Here is a 21974-nt window from a genome sequence, read left to right as displayed (position 1 = left end):
GGAGTAGCTTTTTCATGTTTCTTATGTTTGGAATGGTAATTATAAATCCTCCTTTACTGCTCTGTGTGCCTGACAGCCTGTCTCCAATACATGTCTGGCATGGGTGACAGCTACACTTTCTGCATTACCTCTAGTCAGCCACAACACAGGAAGGATAGGTGTGTCTGAGTACCCATCTGCATGCATCTGCATTCTGATGACCTTGCCTGGGCAGGATGGATGGGAGGGGCTAACAATTCAGTTGAATAGGCTGTATCCAGTCCCCACTCAAAAGACTGATTACCCCACACAGATGGCCTGGAAGAAACGACTGGTTTGAAAGGGATGCTTGTGCATTTCAGAGAGCTGCTTTGAAGTCACCCCACACATCAAAGTCACTTTTGGGTATAAGTACAGGGTCTCTGACCCTCTAAAATCAGTCACAACCTGACGTGTAGCTGAAGCTCCGCCGGAAGAACTGCTCTGCTGCTTAAATGACTCACCTGGACTGTTGATCATGAAGGCCTGCTTTTCTTTTTGTTGCCCTTTTGCTGTCTGACTCTGCTGAAGGAGAGCTAGAGTCTGCCTTCACTCCAAGTGATCTCCAAGGGCTTGTTGGTTTGCTTGAGACTCTGGAAAATCAAAGTGTCTACCCCTGCTTCTGTGGAAGTGGTTCAGATACTTGCTAAATGGATTTTGATGCATCTCCAGTCTGTCTGCATGTAACAGAACCAGCGCATTTACTCAGTTGTAGGAGTAAAATCGGAGCATTGCATCAGAGCTAGCATCTTGACTCTAGAGATCGATGCGTTGGATAGTGTATCACTGCCACTGCAAATTGGTGAGATCGACGCATACCCTTGACTGCATGGCAGAATCCAGTGCACTCTCGATGCCTCTCGACTCTGGCACCTGTCTTCTGAACTGACGCATCACCTTCACTGTGAAAAAAAGATTGACTCATCTTGTTGTTTGTGACTAGGAAAGGTACTTTGTTCACCGGGGCATGCATATGTCCTGCAGCTGGCTGGTGCTCCATTGCGGTCAAGCCAAACTTTGACTTTTCCCCGGTCCAGTGCAACATAAATTATCCTTTTTAGCGCTACTTGCTTCTAAGTGCTCTACTGAATTTATTCCTTTAAAATTCAATATCTCAACTTCTATATATTGCATTTTTGCAGATTTCATCTTGTTCTGTTCAGAATATAAAAATCTATTCTTGTAAACCTGTGTGTAGTATTTTAGTTGTGTATTCTTTGTGTTACTGTGTGCATGTGTGTGTTGTGCAAATACTTTACACAGTGCCTCTCTAGATAAGCCTGGCTGGTCTGTGCCAAGCTACCAGCGGGTGAGCACAGAGTGTCTTTTAGTGTATATATAGCTTACCCTGACCAGAGTGGTGGTTCCTGCCTGGCCTGGGTGCATACCTCAGCCAAAAAGGAATCTCATTTATAACAATTTGACATTAGAGTCAATGACTACTATCGTCCTATATTTGGCTGTGTTCAATTAGTCTGATTTCTTATGAGAAGGACATAATTGGGACTCTTTCTATGAGTCTGGGATTATAGTGCCATTACAAATTGTTTTAAAAACACAAATTATTTGACATCATAGTCAAGTAATGCTAAGGGCCTATAAGTGGCTGTGTTCAATATTTCTGATTTCTTATGACTAGGACATAATAAAGACTCTCTCCATGACTCCTAGATTATGGTGCATTACTAATTGTTTTAAAACAAACAAGACAGCAATGATTGGAGTACAACAAACTGTATCAGATTTAAACTGGACTTTATGAATGGTTGTTGGTGGTGAGCCAATGAGGTTTTCATAGCAGCAAAAACATCAAAAACAAATTAATGAGGGGATGTGTATTTGCATCATAGACGGAGAGGAATCAGTTTTCATTGGAGATGACCCAATGCCATAAAGTGTGTTTAAGTGTGGACGGATTACACTAAATTTGGCAGAAAGGTAGCTCTTGGCCCAGAAAGAACCCTTTTTGTAATTTGGTGTAATTCTGTTCAGTAGTTTGTGAGATATTAACTGAAATCCAAATTTGTATATATAGGGACATGGATCCTCCACGTATCCTCCTTCGATTCAAGAATCCATGAGCCAACAGCAATGATGTGATTGGTTGGCTGCAACCTGAACAGAAAGTTGTGGCCAATATTTTGTTTATTGGTATTTAGTTCCCAGTGGGGAAAATAAAGGTAAAAAGTGATAGAAGGGGTCAGGGTAGAGGTTCCCTGACTCCATGGGACTAATGGAGGAGTCTGTGAGGCACCCCTATTGGGCAAGAAATTGATTCTTAGGAGTCATTAATCCTTTTCGAATCCTCCCAGATCTTCCTGGATTCGGGTGGATTTAGGTAGGTCCGCAGAGCAATACCCCAATACCCCAATATAAACATTTAAAAAAATGCTCACTCACAGATCCATTTACCTACTCATTCACTCACACCCTCACACACCCACTTACACACCCACCCACACAACCACTCACACACCCACTCACAGATCCTCAAAACCACTCATACACTGACTCACAGACCCACAACACTTACACACCCACTCAAACACCCACTTACACACCCACACAACCACTCACACATCCACTCACACACCCCCTCACATACTCAGGTTGCAGGGATTTTATAGTTAGGAAATAGCATTAAGAAACTGATCCAGCGCAAAAGCCGGGGAAAGAGTGAGAGCACAACCGTCCTCCCTGCGTCGCAGACCCGCCATCACACTAACTCATTTACACATGCATTCATTGGTGGGGCCCATAACACCAACACTCATACGTCTCACACAGAAGGGATGATACAATTCTTACGCTGGACATCTGGGGGAACACCTTATAACCTATAGGGAGAGAAGAGGTATTTTACAAGTATACATTAGCATTCGTCGCCTATAGATCCCTAATCCTAAACATCAAGGCACTCCACCCACTTGGTCGACGGACCAATTAGTTGGATTGGTTGATGGTGATTTAGAACCAGCTAAAACACATTTAAGACTCAGAATCCTTATTTCCCTTAATGAAAAAACACAAACTCATATTTTCTTGTTAATCAATATTTGTTTATCTATATTTTCATAATGATTTATATTTTCATTTGTTTCGTCAAAAGTTTAGAATTTCCAGATCATTTTAAGTAAATCGCAGAACATCATATTTACCTAATCTGGCTATCTGGGGTCCTCTAATTCATTGGGTCTGCATAACCAAATTTGTCGTCAATTGTCCGAATAAAGCAGGCCAAGGCTCAAAGTCCAAAGTCCTCTGCTCAGCACGTTACAGTCCCATATTTTATCAAAGGACCAGAAATCGTGCAAGCATCTATCATAGCCTGTGAATTTTGGGGAAAGTTTGCAGTCATCAAGCGGTCAGGCAGCATCTGGACCATCAGGAAAGGCGTCGCTCCCCTCTCTGTTCTACTACCCTTTTTCTAATAATATCAGGTTAAGAAGATACATTTTTAGGCCCAGAACAGTGGTGATTGGCTGGTTGGGATCGTCCGATTCTTATTCCCAGAGTCTCAGTTCAGTCCGAGTTGTGAGGTCACTAGTCCACATTAGTATCGGCTTGTTCCGGTCTGTTGAATTCTTGATTGTTCCCTTATCTTGGCAGACCACCAAACTGTTATCCTTGACCGGGAACATGATGTATAAAGGTTGCTAAGAAGTTCACGATACCATCCGAACATGCGCAATTGACTTCGTGCTTCACGAGAAGGTGGCCACTCCTGTGTACGGTGTCAGCGGCCATTTTGGATTAGGCCCAGATGTCAATTTAAGCGAAACAAACACAAAAGAATAATTAATATATAAAATTGATGATTCTAATGTTAACTCCTTACTAATCCCTTTATGTGTTTGTATTTATCTAGCATATAGCGAAATTTAAAGCAATTATAGTCACCTTTTCGATCCTCCACGAAGATGCAAACATCACAAAGCAATATGTCATGAAATATACAATTACCACATATATTATTGTTAATATGCGTACAGACTTTAGATACATGAGTTATTTAGCCATGCAAATAGCAGTATTCCACGTGTAATTTGTTATTTATAATGTTGATTAATATACATGCAGCACTCGTTTAATAATATTATAATTAATAGATCATCTAATTAGTATTTCCATGCAAAATAGAGGAGGTATACAAAATTTTGCACTACCTGCTCCATCAATCCCCCCTTTGGTGATTATGTCACCACACTACCGAAAATTGTGTAACTCTATAAAAAGAAATGAATCCAAAAGTTTATTAGTTCACATTTCTGTTTCACCTGTCTCTTCTTCTCTTGCTTTTTCATACATACTATCTTTCATTTCTTCTAATTCTACCTCTTCAAATTCTCTTTCTCGTCTTTTATTTTCTTTTTTCTTCAAAGTTTCTCTTTTTATGTTTTTCCGTATTTTCTTTCTTTTGTAACATAAACATCCTAGTCTTAAGATTAATATTAAAAATATCACACATGTTAACGGAAATAGGATCTTACCTAAAAATATACTACCTATTTTTAATAGGAAATCTTTAATAGACGAAAATTTCTTTCCAATCTTTTCCCAAACACCTTCAACCTCCAGTGGTGCAATTTCTTCATGCAAATCAGTTATATTTTTAATGTATATCTTTAAATCTTGACTTTCATCAGGAATGTAAGTACAACAATGTTGAACTTTCAGCATTACACAGACTCCACCCTCTTTTGCCAGAATTATATCAAGGGCAAGTAGATTTTGCATTATCATGGCGCACATGGCAACCATTTCTGTATTTACTAATTAGAATCCTTCGGCCGTGCTTGTTGACAAGCGATCCACTACTGGTGATAATTTTCTAATTTTGTGTGCATTCAGAGATATTCCCACTGCTGGTATCAATGCTCCAAATATGTCTCCTACAATTTCTGACCAAGATTCTCTTTTTCTACGTGTTAGTTGACTACCTAACTTATGTACACCATCTCTTCCTCTTCCCACATGGAATATCTTTGGGAAAACTAAGCCTATATAACATGTGCCATACCAATGATCTGGCAAACGATAATATGCCTTGTTCCCGCAGATAAAATATAATCCAGAAAAAACTGGATCATTTCCTCCTTTAAATCCCCATCCACCCATGATTCGATATGTATCATGGCAATCACTCGTACCTACAAAATAATTATCATATGTAGTTTGATTCCTTCTAATGCATAACATTCCTTTCTGAGGTCAATCCAAAGCCATTGTTAGACTAGACTCTCCCTTCAAATGTTTTTCTCTTTCAACATCCCAAACTGTCTTTTCTTCTTTTCCTTCAGGTATTTTCCTTTGCATCTTTAATCTCCTTTCTTCAACCATATCCAAGAACATCCTTTCCTCCTTCTTTAGGCTGCAATTTAGATTATTTCTAAATATGAACTCTAATGTTAGTTCTTTAGTTTCGAAGAAAAATTCAACAAATACCTTTGCAGGTTTCACTTTATTCAATTTGTTAATTACAGGTACTTGTGAAAATATGTTATCTACATCCGAAAAGTAATATTCTAATTTCCCTATTTTGTAAAACAAACTTGCTATTACACTACATGTTATTCCATTTGTTACTGGGAGGTGATGATAGGTCACTCCCTCTGAACCAGATGCAGGTAACTGCATACAGACATAGCAGTCCCTCACGTCCATCGTCTTTACATATTCGTATAGTAATTTTGAAAATACATTGTTAGAGAAATCATTTATAGACCTGTCTTTATGTAAATAATTTCTATCTATTTTAGTCGGGTATACTTTCTGAATCTTTTCTACATTAGTTTTACTCTCACTATATCCTTCTATTGTTCCTAATGTAACCTTGAATGAAACTATAAAAGCTAATACACTCCATAGAAGCATTAGTAATCCTGTACAACAACAACACATTTTAAATCATCTTCTAAGAAATACACATTTAGTTTTTCGACTTTCTGTGTTTGCCATTACGAAAAATGATCAGTGTCTTTTGACTTAGCCTCTTCTACTTCACAACTAATTTTGTCTAAGCCAAGGCTCTAAGCACCTAGTTGGTTCTATCAGTCATGTCTTTTTCAGTAATTTATTGCCTTCCCACTTTAGTCACTTTTTGGTCTTCTCAGTTTGGCATTTGACCGCCTTTCACTTTTCTTTCATAAGCTTGGTACAGAACTTCCTGAACATCCGTCTCTTCTCCAATATCGGACAAGATAACTCTCAGGATTTCCGATTCTTCGTCTTCCTCAACCACTTCTGGTACAGTCACCTCTGGATCTCCTTGGCTGTCCGCCTCTTCTTTTATTTCAGGCAGTGCCACATATGACCATTCTGGCGACTTATATTTGTTAGGTTTTCTCGTTCTCTTATTTTCTTCTTTTTCCCCTTCTTTCAATTTTTCTTGGCTTGATACTTCATTCACTTGTTCAGCTCTAGATGAATTCACTCTTGTCAATCTGTATCTCAATCTCTTTATTTTATTTGGCCAAATTTAATCTCTTGCTGATCTTTTCAATTTATTTCCTTTTTCATTTTTCTCAGTTCCCCATGCTCTCTTTCTTAGGACTCGACCTTCTGGTACTTCTTCATCACTGTCTTCTGATTCAGTTTCAACTTGACTTTTTCCTTCAGTTTTTCTCCTTTCCACCACTTCTATTTTGTTCCCTACTTCTGTCCCTCCTCATGGTTCTTCCACACAATCTTCCTGCTGACTAACCGTCCCTTCCTCTAACTGGATGTGTGAGTTCCCTACAACTCCTTTGGGGTCTTCTGCAAAAACCTTTCCCTTACTCTCTGTATCTGGCACCTCACCATCTAATGTTATTACCTCAGGTGGAATTTCTCTTGAACTTTCACTTGGAATCACTTTATCAAAGATATCTTTGACAATCTCTTCACCGTTTATCTTCCTTTTTTCATGTACTCGTACTGGTTCAGTATCCGATTCCGAGCTGGTATCAGAAATCTGCAATTTTCTTCTTAATGGAAGATTTTCTGGGGCAACAATTGGATTTGATTCTGATTCCCCCCTTTCAGGAGTTTGTCTTGTTCTTGTGTCCTCAGTATCAGATTCAGAACTGGTATCTGATTCTTCGAAGTACTCTCCTTCTTTGTTATCCACTGGGTTTGGAATTCGCAAGGTGTGACTAGCATGTATCCAGTTTTTTGCTCCTGCACACTTTATTGCTGTTGTTGTGGTCAAGATCACCTGACGTGGTTTTCCCCAACGTGGGACCAAACAGTTTCGTCTTCTGTGCACCTTGATTCTCACCCAGTCCCCTGGGCTCAAATCATGAGCTGGCTTCTTTTCAAGGGTGGTGGCATCCGATCCAACCTGATGGAACACAGAATGAACGGAATCAGCCAACCCCTTGCAATAATCCAACACCAAGTCATCAGATATTGGCAACAGTTTGTTAACTGGTATAAAAACATGTCGCATGGATCTTCCCATGACAATTTTGTGAGGACTCAGACATGTATCTGCATCTGGAATAGATCTAATAGTCATGAGTACCAGAGGCAAGACATCAGTCCATTTCAAACCTGTGGCTAAACACATTTTTCCCAATCTGTTTTTAATAGTGCCATTTACTTGTTCCACAACACCAGATGCCTCTGGGCGATAGGCACAATGTAATTTCTGTTGTACATTCAATGCTTCACAAATGAGCTTCATGATTTCATTATGAAAATGTTTTCCTCTATCTGACTTAATTGTGACTGGAAAACCGAATCTAGGGATAAACTCTATCAATAGTAGTTTGGCCACTGTAATTCCATCACTCCTTCTTGTGGGGTATGCTTCTACCCATCTAGAAAATGGATAGACCATCACTAAAACATACCTCAACCTGTTACAGGGAGGCATTTCAATGAAGTCAATCTGCATTCTGGTGAAAGGCCCTCCTTCTCGACCAATCGTTCCTAGACTTACCACTGTTTTTCTTCCAGTATTGAACTGCTGACATATAAGGCATCTTTGACAAAGGCTTTCAGCTACAAGTCTGAATTTTGCATTATACCATGTTTGCTTGAACAATCTGATCATTGCGTCTCTCCCTACATGTGCTTGTCCATGATAAATCCGTGCCATAGCGGACACCATGCTATCAGGCATAACTGGTCTTCCATCCCGATAGACCCACACATGGTCTGTTTCACTTGGTGCAAATCCTGCTTTTACCCACTGTCTCATTTCCTCATCTCCTGCTTCCTCTTGTAACTATCTCACTTCTTCCCATGTATTCACAATGTTAGTAAACAACAAGGGACATGAATTAATTTCTTTTTCTCTTGCCCAATTTACAGAATTCTGATTGCGTGCGCAATATTGAGCCATATCATTAGCAAACTGGTTGCCAGCTGGGATATACCCTCCAGCCTTTGAATGCACAGCACATTTTACTACAGCTAGTTGCTTAGGCAGCTGTATCGCCTCAAGCAATTTTCCAACCACCTCAGCATTCCGTATAGGACTTCCACTTGAAGTCAAAAATACTCTTTGGGACCAAATTTGCCTAAAGTCATGCACTACACCGAAGCAGTATTGACTATCGGTTATCACAGTCACTCTCACATTCTTTCCCAACTCACATGCTCTTGTTAAGGCAAACAGTTCGGCAACTTTGGCACTTCCAAACAGTCATGATCCACATCATCTCTGACTTCCACATCCTCAGCATCAGGCAGTAACGTTGAAGGATTCCCATTCAGACATCTCACCAGGTTCACATTTTTCGCACCTAGGATAACCTTCTCATATTTAGTCAGACGACTGTGTGTCATGAACTGGGTGTGGCTCCTTGTTAAAAGGATTGCCACATCATGAGGTACAAACACTTGCACAGGATATCCCATCACAATTCCTTCACTTTGTTCAAGGCTCTTACATGTAGCTGTGACTGCTTTTAGACAACCTGGTAATGCTATAGCTACAGGATCCAATATAGCTGAAAAGTATCCGATTGGCCTTCGTAGTTTCCCATGTTTCTGTATTAACACGGAAAGTGCACACCCATTTCTTTCACTGCAATAGAGCTCAAACTCCTTTTCATAATAAGGCATGCCAAGGGCTGGTGCTTCACACAAACTGTCTCTCAATTGTTTGAAAGCCATCAATTCTTCTTTATTCAATTCAATAGGATCTTTCACATCACTTCTTGTCAATCGTACTAATGGTTTTGCAATCAGGGAAAAGTTACTTATCCACTGACGACAATATCCCACCATTCCGAGGAACATTCTCACTTCTCTTTGCGTCATTGGGGCTCTCATTCCCTTAATTATTTTTATCCTATCTGCAGTTACTTTTCTCAGTCCTTTTTCGATTTTGTGGCCTAAATATTGTACTTCCTTTTGACAAAATTGTAATTTTGACGGAGATACTTTAAGTCCTCCATCTGCCAAATGATTTAGCAATGCAATGTTATCTACCACACAAGCTTCTCGAGTTTTTGATGCCACAAGTAGGTCGTCAATATACTGCACCAGTACTGAACTCTCAGGCATCTTTAGATCTTCTAGGGACTTTTTCAATATCTGATTGAATATTGAGGGGCTCTCTGTATACCCCTGTGGGATTCGGCACCATGCCAAAATACGTTCGCCAAACCGAACGCAAAAAGCTGTTGACTGTCATGATCCAATGGGATAGAAAAGAAAGCATGACACAGATCGATTACTGTACACCATTTTGCATCATGAGGAATCTGGTACAAAATCACAGATGGATTTGGTACAACAGGACAACATGACACAACTATTTTGTTTAATTTTCTCAGGTCTTGCACTATTCTAAATGTTCCAATAGGCTTTTTCAGACCCATAATTGGTGAATTACATGGACTGCTCATTATTTCTCTCAAACTACCTTGTTTGATCATTCTGTCTATTATAGGAGTAACTCCTTCAATTATCTCGGGTGTCAATTTGTACTGAGGAATATTTGGGTAACTTACTCCTTCTTTTACAGCAGTTTTTACGGTATCTACATTTTTCATTAATCCCACATCTTCTCCTGTGAAATCCCAGACTTCCACCTTTACTGTCTTTTTCAACTCTTGGTTAAATACAGCAAATGCCTCAGTAATCTCAGGTTCCATATTAGCCATAGTCATTTTATACAGTACATCTTCATCTGGAGTCTCAAATGCTATACCATCGGGAGTACAAAATATAGTGCAATTCATTTTGCACAGCAAATCTCTCCCTAACAAATTTACAGGGCTTGAATCGCACACAACAAAGCGGTGCATTTCAGAAAATTTCCTTATTTTAACCTTGACTGGTTCGGTGAGATACGTTTTTATCTGTCTGTTGGACACTCCAACTACTTGGATTGTTTCGTCCGTGAGAGGAATATTTTTAACATCAGCTGACCTAACAGTTGAACGAGTAGCACCAGTATCTACTAGGAAAGTAATATTTTCATCATTAACCTTTCCATCCACAAAAGGCCTGTCTGGTCTACTTCTAGAGTTGCGCCAAGCATGCACTCTTCTTCCTCCCCTCGGCACCGTCAATAGTTTTCGTCTGACTCACTCGCATCGCATTGTAGCCAATACTGTGAAACAGCACTAGCGCACGGCAGCTTAGTTACCTGTTCTTCGTTGTAGAATCCTGTCTCATTACTGTATTTCTGAGGATTTACGCTCTGTGGAAAAGGCGGTTTTGGTGCCTGATTCGGTTGAGCAACAACCTGTTGCTGTCGCTGTGGTTGACAATTCACCTCTTTCTGCACCTGTGAATTCAATGATGCATTATCATCATTAGCACTCGGGGGAAATTTACACTCGGATTTCCAATGCCCTATTCTTCCGTAATTATGACATGGCCATGTCTTTTTGGCTTCATCTATATTAAATTGTCCCTTCCCTTTTCCAACATTAAATTTAGGTTTCATACCTGCACCATTTGCCTGTTCAATCATTTGAGCTTCCTGTCTTCCTGCCACTTTTACCTGAGCCCACATGGCTTTCTCTTTTAATTTACACTGCTTAGCTTCAATCTCAACACTAAAATATTTTACATGTCTCAGTACTTCATCTATCTCTTTGTTCTGCCAATCAACTGTATGTTGTTTAATCATTTTGCTTATTTCTGGTCGTAGCCCATATACAAATCGATATACAAAATGTCTCAAATCCTTTTCACTCAAATTTTCATCACCACTAAACTGCTTAAAACCAAGAATTAACCTTTCGTAGTAGGCATGTACCAATTCTTTTGTTTCTTGATGAGTTCGGTCAATTTTTACCCAATCAGTTTCTTTAGGGGGTACTTTGTTTTTCAGAAAAGTAATTACCTGTTCATATTTGTTCACCTGTTTTTGAGTTCCTAGGGTACTCTTGTGTAGGCCTGCTAATCATTTTTTTACATTCTGTCCATAAGTCTGCTGGTACTATTATGTCAAAAAGACTATTTAAATCAATCCATAGAACCTTTGATAATTTCACAAACCTATCTACCTGCCTATACCACTCGACTAGCTTTTCGCGCAATCGAGGAAAATCATTTGTAAATGACAAATATCTTGTCGAGTCCAAGGGACATGTACATATCCTCCACCTGGAATTTCTCTCATGGGACATTCTGTTACTAGCCTTTCCTTTTCTTTTACTGGGAAAGCTGCAAACGTTTTATCTGAGACATCATCTCGCTTCCGAAACCACCTACATTTATCTACATCTCCCCATTTTCTTAACATAATGATATGGGGGCATATGTATGAAAGGAAAAATTAGTCGCAAACGCTGCGAATCGCAAAAAACAGCGTTTGCGACTTATTTTTCGCAATTTCATATGTATGACATAGTTCCACACAGAAAACTAAGAAATCGCTAAATTAGCGATTTCTTAGGCTGCAAAACATTGAAACTGCGATTTTACTTGCAAATACTTAATTTTCGATTTCTTAGCTTAGCGGAAATCGCAAACAAGAAATCGCAAACTAAGAAATCGCAAGCGCATGTAAGAAAAAGTCGCTAATTGCGATTTCACGAAATTCGCAATTTAAGAAATCACAATTAACACCAATTGCTTGCAGGTGGTAAACTGGTGCAAGGTACATTAACCACCCCACAATGCAACAGACCCACCCACAATGGCAGCAATGTTCGTGATAGCCAGGAGGCTGCGTATTCGGGCCCTTACTCAGAGGAGAATGAGACAGGAACGCATATTCAGGCTGCGCATCAACCTGTTCCAGCACACTGAAGAGGACATCTATGACAAGTACAGACTGCACCCACAGACCATAATGGACCTGATTGAGGAGCTGAAACCCTACTTGGAGCACCCTACACGCAGGACACAAACAATTCCCACACATGTGCAGGTCCTGTGCTCCCTGCACCTCCTGGCGTCAGGGAGTTTTCAACGGGTACTAGCGGAGGTTGGTGGGGTGTCACAGAGTGCACTGTCGCGTTTCTTCCATGCCTTCCTAGAAGACATCACATTTACTTCCCCACCACCCAACAGGCATTACAGCAAACAAAACTGGACTTCTACCAGATTGCACGTTTCCCCCATGTCATTGGCTGCATTGACGGGACCCATGTGGCCATCACACCCCCAGCAGCAAATGAATATGTCTACAGGAATCGGAAATGCTACCATTCCCTCAATATACAGATTGTGTGCAACGCTAAGTATCTCATCACAGACATCGTACCCAAATACCCCGGCAGTACACATGACTCTTTCATCTTCAGACACAGTGGAATACACAGACGTCTGAGTGCTGGAGAGTGTGGGGAGGGGTACCTGCTAGGCAAATACATGGCACACATCAATACATCCACTACATCACTTGAGGGGGGGGACATTGACTTACCTATTGTGTTTGTCCATGCAGGTGATAGTGCCTATGCAGTGCGCGACTTCATCCTGACCCCATATCTGGATCCTGCAAATGCAAGTGAGAGGAGCTACAACAGGGCACACAGATCTACACGCTGCGTCATTGAGCGAACCTTTGGAATCCTGAAGAGCCGCTTCAGGTGCCTGCATAAAAGTGGAGGCACACTGCAATACAGCCCTGAGACCTGCTGTAAAATCGTGGCAAGCTGTGCAATGCTACATAACATGGCAACGAGGAAAGGCACCACAATTGATGTGACCAATACAGACACATCGGATGACGAGCGCCCTGCTCCCCCTGCCAGACCTGCAGCAGGAGTTGGGGCAGCTGCTGGACGCCAGAGACGGACAGAGATCACACAAAACTACTTCTAGGTGAGTAATGATGAAATGAGACAACAAAGCTTGATGATGTGTCAAGTGTTTAATCACACTTCACATGTAAGAAATAGTAGCTGTCCCCAGCACATGTTGTGCACACAGTGCAGGTAAGGCACAAGTAATTGTGCAAACAGCATTTTCAGGTTAATGCACCCGTGTTGCAGTGAGTGTCCCCGCAGATGTTCACCTCCTTCGGTGACGTCCAGGCTGAGTGCCCCCCATGGTGTTCCCTTGGCCTGCACTGCGTCGTCTTTCCCCTGGCAAGGTGGGAGTGAGGCTGCTGCGACTTGAGGTGTCCTCACTCTCGGCAGAGGCCATTAGTGCGCTGCCACCAGCATTGGCTGTCTGCAGCTGCCCCACAGCAGTGGTCAACTGCGCAAGCCCTCGGGCAATATCCTGGCAGCAATGTGCCATGTCGACCTGTATTGTTACGCTTCTGCGTGTGAGGGTGCTGGTGGTGGTGCAGAGGCGGTTCACGGCCTTTGTGTAATTGTGTAGGCGTGCATTTGCACGTCGGCCAGCCCTGTCATTGGCAGCTTGGGTGTGCCTCAAAGTGGCACAGAGCTCATGGATTGCCCCTGCCATGTTCTTCTGGTCCTTGTGCATGCGGCATAGCTGCCGATTAATTGACCGCAGTGCTTTGCTTTGCAGGCGCTGTTCCTGCAGCATGCTCTGTTCCAGGCTTGAGAACACGGACCCTTCTGCTTCAGTTGCAGTGCTGCTCCTAGGCCTTGATCTGGATGTCTCCTGTGGTCTTATCCTTGGTGTTTGTGTGTCATGACTGGGCATTTGTGACACACCCTGACTCCCCTCTCTCCTGTCGGTGTCATCCCCTGTGGCAGGTACTTCGTCCTCAAATGGAGGCAGTGGGGGCACATGTGCGCGCTTCCTGCACTGGATTGGCTGCTGCTCTGTCATCGCTGGAGTCCGCAGGGTCTGCAGGCTCCTCTCCCTCTGCACTGTCTTCTTGTGCCATGCCAAGTGCTGTGGATGTAAAGGGGACTACATGAGTTTGTGTTATTGTCTGCATGTGGCAATCAATAAAGTTACTACTTTTTTTTGGCTAACCTCTGACACTGTATCATTCACTTATCCCCAACCCACATGTTGCATTTAATTTCGTTAGTGTCATGGACACACAGTCAGACACAGTACTACGAGTCCCATGATGCATTGCTGGGTGTGCTGTAAGATCTGGCCTGGATTGACATTTTGGGAGTTTACTATGTGCATGTGGGGAAGTGTGCAAGGGATGGGGAGGAGTGCAGATTGATTTTGCATGCATCTTACCTTGACTGCTGGATGCAGGGTCAGAGCTGTCTATGTCAGCCACACCACCAATGCTCTCAGGCAGGAGAGTAGACTCCACGAGCTCCTCATGGGGGATTGGCTGCTCTGCAGTGGATGGTCCTCCTCCAGTCTGATTGGCGTTCTTCAGTCTGGCTGCCACCCTCTCCTTGGACCTCTGGCGCATGTCGTACCACCGCTTGCGCAGCTCTTCAATGGTACGTGTGGTGACTCCCACTGCATTCACCTTACTCTGTATCTCTAGCCAGATTGTCCTCTTCCTGGCCTCTGGGACACGCAGTGCCTTCTTGCCGAAGAGGAGCTAATGGCTGCAGACCATCTCCTCAATGAGGACCTCCTGCTCCTTTTCAGAAAACTTATGTTTTCTCTTTCTTTTCTCTGCATCCTTGCCCTGCTGTTGTTTGGTGGAATCAATTGCTGGTTGCACTCTCCTGGGATGCCTCCTCACACTCCCCAAGCAGCCTCTGGGTGTGGTTCAGGTGAGCAGGTGCAGGAAATCACTCCAGTTTCCTGTTTGTGATGTCACAGGCTGCACCTGGCTTGCAGATTCCCGTTTTTGCGATTTCTTAATTAGCGAATTTCGCTATTAAGAAATCGCAAAGCGGGTGTCCGAGAATTATTTGCGAGTTTTAAGGAATCGCAAATGATTAGCGATTAATTATTTACATCCCGTTTAGCGAATCTGAATTTGCGAATCGCAAAATATCGCAAATTAGGATTCGCTAAACGGGAGTTTGATACATATGCCCCATGGTCTTTAATCTGGGTTGTTCGTCCTGTAGTGTTCAGATTTTCAATATCCTTTTCAGAAAAATCTACTCGGTATGGTTTTTGTAAAGACTTTACCTTTTCAAAGTCTATACCCATTTCATTTGCTACTTCTTCTAATCTTTCATGTAGATTCCTTGCTCTACATGTTATACTTTTGCATAAAAATAATAACTCTTCATCTTGATAAGCTTTTAACTTCTCTACGGGGATAGTCCCTACTATTAATTATTCCAGCACAATTTTCAGCTTGGCCACATCTTTAGGTTGGGGTTCTGTATCTTTCCGCAGTAAGCTCCTTAACCATTCACTTATTTCTTCTGAAGTGGGTCCTACTGGATTTTTCTCGCTACTAGGTTGTTCTGAACCATTTGGTGATCCTGGAACTGATTCTGTTGCCATTATTATTCTGTCGACTAAACTTTGATTGACTGTCAAGTTTTTAGGCGTACTTTGTTCTGAAATACTTACTGTTTGTCTCCATGGATTCTCATCCGAACTCTTTCTTGGCCTCTCGGTCTGTTTATTACTGTTATAAGTAATTGTCAGACAATGCTCACTATCCTTTTGTTTATCAAAAATAGGCAATTCAGGTCCTATAGTTACAGAAACAGTTACGGCTTCCAAGTTTTTGGTCAATTCCCTAATCTTTTCAGTTAACTCTAAGGTGGTTTTCACTAATTCTGCTGAATTTTCATTTCCTGTTTTACCATGTTGTTTTTTCTCTATTTCTCTGAAAGGATTATTTCTTCCTACCTCCTGTGGTACTGATTCAAATTTGATATTTCGTGGTGTCTCTTTCATTGGGGCACTTTGTGTCAATAATGTGGAATCTGATTGATATGGGGGTGGATTTTTATAAAACATGTCATCAAGAACATCATCCTCTGATTCATGCACACCATATTATCCTGACTGTGTATTATTTCTCGTTTCCATACATTTTCTACTGCTAACCTCTTCAGCATGTCTCATAGGAAACAAACCATCAGTCATATTTGTGCTTCGCCATCTAGTCATTCTGTCATCATGATTCTCCTGTCCATATGATCTACCAAACATATACTTATACCTTCCGCCACTCCTCTAACTTTCTCTGTCATGCATCTCGTCTTCGCATTCTGTCAATGCTTCAAACTGAGTTGGTCTGGGTCTCGGGTAAAGTTCATCATTCTTTCTCTTAAATTTCTCAAAACCGCTAAATTAAATGAACCATGTTCCGGGAATGCTAAAACTCCATCATCTTTTGTATACTTTGCCCAATTGTCCAAACGAATACATGTATGATATCCGTATTTCGCAGCCATAAAGGATGCGGGTGATTTTGGTGGAGGAAGTATTTGTCCCTCTCTAGTCACAATCGGTATGTCCTTTTTAAATAGACCTTTGAATTTTCCAAACCAGGACTTTTTCTCCTTTTCTGGTGGATCGTAATACATCATTTTGTCTTTTCAGTGCTGCTAGATTTTCCCTACGACTATTCTGTTGTTTAACCAATCGTAGCGTGGCTTACACTAACGCACCTATCCAGAGCATTTATGTCATTTCTGTAATTCTCCAATCCTAGCGCGACTCACACTAACGCACCAATCGGGAGCGTCTACGTAACCCTGTAATTCTCCAATCCTAGCGCGCCATACACTAACACTCCAATCAGGAGCGTCTACATTGTTTTACAGCTGGCCAATCCCAGCGTGGTCTTTCTGACGTCAGCTTTTCTCGCTACTCCTGCTTCTGCTGACCCCTCCTTTACAAAATGTATCGGCAAACTTTCTTACGTTCTTTCTGACTTACAAATCTGTTAGTAACGACATAAAAACGCCACCATTATCTGTTTCGCTAACAAAAGTATAGTTAATGACCTTTCTCACAAGAATTCCGTCTTTCCCGAGAGCAGCGCTTACCTCTACCCTACTACGGAATCGTTACTTCCGTTGATAAAGTAGCACATCCCTCTACCTTACCCTTCTAACAAGCATTAGCTAACCGTTTCTCTAGAATTAAGACACCTGTTGTAGACGCTCTGCTCCTGAGAAATAAAACCAGAGTTTCACAATTAGCCTGAATGCTATTTCATTTACACACATTGATACGGAAAATGTAGTTCATTCACACAGAATCCTGTCTTTCCCGAGAGCAGCGCTTACCTCTGCCCTACTACAGAATTATGACACTCGTTAGCAAAGTAGCACTTCCCTCTACTTTATCCTTCTAACAAGCTTAGGGAACACCTATTACCTTTCCAGTGGTAAGCGTAATCAGAGTGCCTTTTGGACTCCTGGTACTTAAGACCAAAATTTCACAGGTGGCCTTCGCTACCATACATTTCTATTATACAGAAAATATCCCTAGCTGCAACACACGACGATGTTACCAATCGAACCCATACAATGCGTCGTACAACTTCAATCGTCACACGTTTTCCCTGTGTACCTACAGGGCAACCACAACAATTCTGTCTTTCCCGAGAACAGCGCTTACCTCTGCTCTACTACGGAATCGTTTCAAACTTCTGACTTCCTACTTCCCAGAAGCCGTCAAACAACATAGAACTTAACATAACTCAACATAAAGTGTTAATACATAAACCAATACTCATCCAAACATCCTCAATCAATAACCAATAAGCAAAAAGGAGGATCAATTAGCAATAATCAGATCAATAAGCAATAATCAGATCAATAAGCAATAATCACCAAACCAAAACAATAAAACCATCATCCTGCTACCAGAAAAACTGATCCAACGCAAAAGCCGGGGAAAGAGTGAGAGCACAACCATCCTCCCTGCGTCGCAGACCCGCCGTCACACTAACTCATTTACACACGCATTCATTGGTGGGTCCCATAACACCAACACTCATACGTCTCTCTCTCACGAGTCTGCACACATGAGGGATGAAACAATTCTTACGCTGGACATGTGGGGGGAACACCATATAACATATAGGGAGAGAAGAGTTATTTCGCAAATATACATTAGCATTCGTTGCCTATAGATCCCTAATCCTAAACATCAAGGCACTCCACCCACTTGGTCGATGGACCAATTAGTTGGATTGGTTGAATGGTGATTTAAAACCATCTAAAACACATTTAAGACTCAGAATCCTTATTTCCCTTAATGAAAAACCGCAAACTCATATTTTCTTGTTAATCAATATTTGTTTATCTATATTTTCATAATGATTTATATTTTCATTTGTTTCGTCAAAAGTTTAGTAATTCTAGATAATTTTAAGTAAATCACAGAACATCTGGCTCTGCATAACCAAATTTGTCGTCAATTGTCCGAATAAAGCAGGCCAAGGCTCAAAGTCCAAAGTCCTCTGCTCAGCATGTTACAGTCCCAAATTTTATCAAAGGACAAGAAATCGTGCAAGCATCTATCATAGCCTGTGGATTTTGGGGAAAGTTTGTAGTCATCAAGCGATCAGGCAGCATCTGCACCACCAGGAAAGGCGTCGCTCCCCTCTCTATTCTACTACATTTTTTCTAATAATATCAAGTTAAGAAGATACATTTTTAGGCCCTGAACAGTGGTGATTGGCTGGTTGGGATAGTCCGATTCTTATTCCCAGAGTCTCAGTTCAGTCCGAGTTGTGAGGTCACTAGTTCACATTAGTATCAGCTTGTCTGTTGAATTCTTGATTGTTCCCTTATCTTGGCAGACCACCAAACTGTTATCCTTGACCGGGAACATGATGTATAAAGGTTGCTAAGAAGTTCACGATACCATCCGAACATGCGCAATTGACTTCGTGCTTCACAAGATGGTGGCCACTTCTGTGTACGGTGTCAGCGGCCATTTTGGATTAGGCCCAGATGTCAATTTAAGCGAAACAAACACAAAAGAATAATTAATATATAAAATTGATGATTCTAATGTTAACTCCTTACTAATCCCTTTATGTGTTTGTATTTATCTAGCATATAGCGAAATTTAAAGCAATTATAGTCACCTTTTCGATCCTCCACGAAGATGCAAACATCACAAAGCAATATGTCATGCAATATACAATTACCACATATATTATTGTTAATATGCGTACAGACTTTAGTTACATGAGTTATTTAGCCATGCAAATAGCAGTATCCCATGTGTAATTTGTTTTTTTATAATGTTGATTATTATACATGCAGCACAAGTTTAATAATATTATAATTAATAGATTATCTAATTAGTATTTCCATGCAAAATAGAGGAGGTATACAAAATTTTGCACTACCTGCTGCATCAAAACCATAGAATTTCACTGAAAAAAACAAAGGTTCCAGTGATGTTATTGTTAGGTTGAGATTTTACACATTCAAAGCCATAGAAAGTCACCTGTTATAGTTACCTCAAATGCTATAACGTGTGCCCTGAGGTAACTATAACTCATGTCCTTGCCATGCACTGCTAATTGCCCCACATATTACATCATTCATGCATTTTCTATGACATCATTGATAATATCACTATAGAGGAATTATAGTGCCAGTTATTGTGCAGTTTGGCACGGTTGTCCCTTACAAATCAGGATTATAACCACAAAGAACTGTTTCTGTCATTGGCATCACTCTTCATGCTGTTATGGTCCATCTCAATATGGAAGTGACCTTTACATTATTATCTGATTTGGATCTTGATGTCTCATCTATATACACCTGTGCTGAATATTTTCCAGTAATCTGATCTTGATTCTTTGGGATACTGTGCGAATCACCTTCCCAATACCATTTGTGTCAATTGATTCATAGCCCTGAAGAAGTTCCTTGGCAAAAGGTACAAAACGCGTTGGCTGTTTGTCGTTTGTTTACAACCTTTTGGAAAAAAAACAAGATGAATGGACATTAGTGCACCTTCCTTATTTTGTCAGAGGAATTATAGTTGCCTTAGGGTACAAGTTATAGTTACTTGTGATAACTATCACTATAATTGATGAATGTCTATGGTTTTGTGTGTGTAAAATCTGAACCAAACTATAATATTATATATATATATATTATACATATATATTACCTACTGGCGGTCGCCAGTAGGTAGTTATAGTTAGGACCTATTTTCCATAGGAAATCCGCAACATTCTATTCCCAATAAGTCTGCCGCCGGTTGACGAATCTTCGCAAAATTTTCAAAACTTTTGTCCAGCTCCGGTCCGCTCCTGAAAGTTTTGTGGTGATTCATCAAGCGGGGGCTGAGAAAAAAGGGGGGCCCCAAAACTTATTTTCCCCATGCAATTTCCCATAGGACCTGTTGACGCAGCTACAGCCCGAACTACTGAAAGGAATTACACCAAATTTGGCAAAGAGGTAGTCCTCAGTTCAGACTTGTGCCTTTTGCAAATCTGTTCAGTAGTTCCTGAGAAAATTAGACTAAAAAAGATAGATATATCTATGGCCTCGGAGGATCCGCGCATCCTAAGCGCACTCTATGCGCACTCTCCCCGAAACGAGCGCGCTCCCTCCCGATCACGTGCTGAATGCTAATTGGCTGTCAAGTGTCTGTCTACATTCGAAACCAGGAACTGTTGGCAGCCATTTTGTGCCTCGGTAGAATTAAGTAAGGGGAATAAGTGTTTAAAATAAATAAAAGGGGCAGGGTAGAAATATTATGACCCTCTAGTGTTGCTTAGGGTGTCCCAGAAGGACCCCTGGGCCCCCCCTTTTTTTTTAAATCGGCGAAATGCGCGGATCTGGACGAAAAAAATAAAAAACCAGAAGCACGGGCTTCCGCGCTTCGTTAATAATTATTTGTATAAGTTAAAAGGGGGAGGGGGGCTGCGTGGCCCCCCTCCAAATTATCCCCTGGGTGGGCCAAATCCTGGGGGCAAATTGTTATAAGTTAAAAGGGGGAGAGGGGCTGCGTGGCCCACCTCCTGGAGCCCTCGAGGGCCCTGGGGACCGACACCCCCCAGGGCCGGCTCCTACAGTGTCCTGGGGTGCCCACCCCCAGGACACTGTTGTTTGCTATGAGAGGGCAGGAGTCTCCTGCCCTCCCATAGCAAACTTCGTTAGGCTTTTGAAAGAGAGAGCAGGGAAACCTTTATTTATATACTTTTAACTGCAATTTTCTCAGGAGCTACTGAACAGATTAACACCATATATGCAAAAGGCACATCCCTGACCTGAGGACTACCTCTTTGCCAAATGTCAAGTAATTCTGTTCAGCCGTTCGGGCTGTACCTTCGACTAAATGTCCTAAGGGAAAATGCATGGGGAAAACGTGTTTTGGGACCCCCCTTTTTTCTCAGCCTCCGCTTGACGAATCACCCCGAGACTTCCAGGGTAGGAGCTTAGCGGAGCGCTCCATTAGTTTTGAAAATTTCGCGAGGATCCGTCAACCGGCGCCAAAGTTATTCAAAATAGAATTTTCAGATTTCCTATGGAAACACGGTCCTAACTATAACTATCTACTAGTAGATAATATATATATATATATATATATATATATATATATATATATATATATATATATATATATATATATATATATATATATATATATATATATATATACATATATATATTATCTACTGGCGGTCGCCAGTGGATAGTTATAGTTACAACCTAGTTTCCAAAGGAAATCTCAAAATTCTATTTTGAATAACTTTGGCGCCGGTTGACGAATGCTCGCGAAATTTTCAAAACTAATGGGGCGCTCCGTTC

This window comes from Triturus cristatus, chromosome 7, assembly GCF_964204655.1.
Source record: "Triturus cristatus chromosome 7, aTriCri1.1, whole genome shotgun sequence".
Taxonomy (NCBI): domain Eukaryota; kingdom Metazoa; phylum Chordata; class Amphibia; order Caudata; family Salamandridae; genus Triturus; species Triturus cristatus.
Note: the sequence above shows the minus strand (reverse complement) of the source record.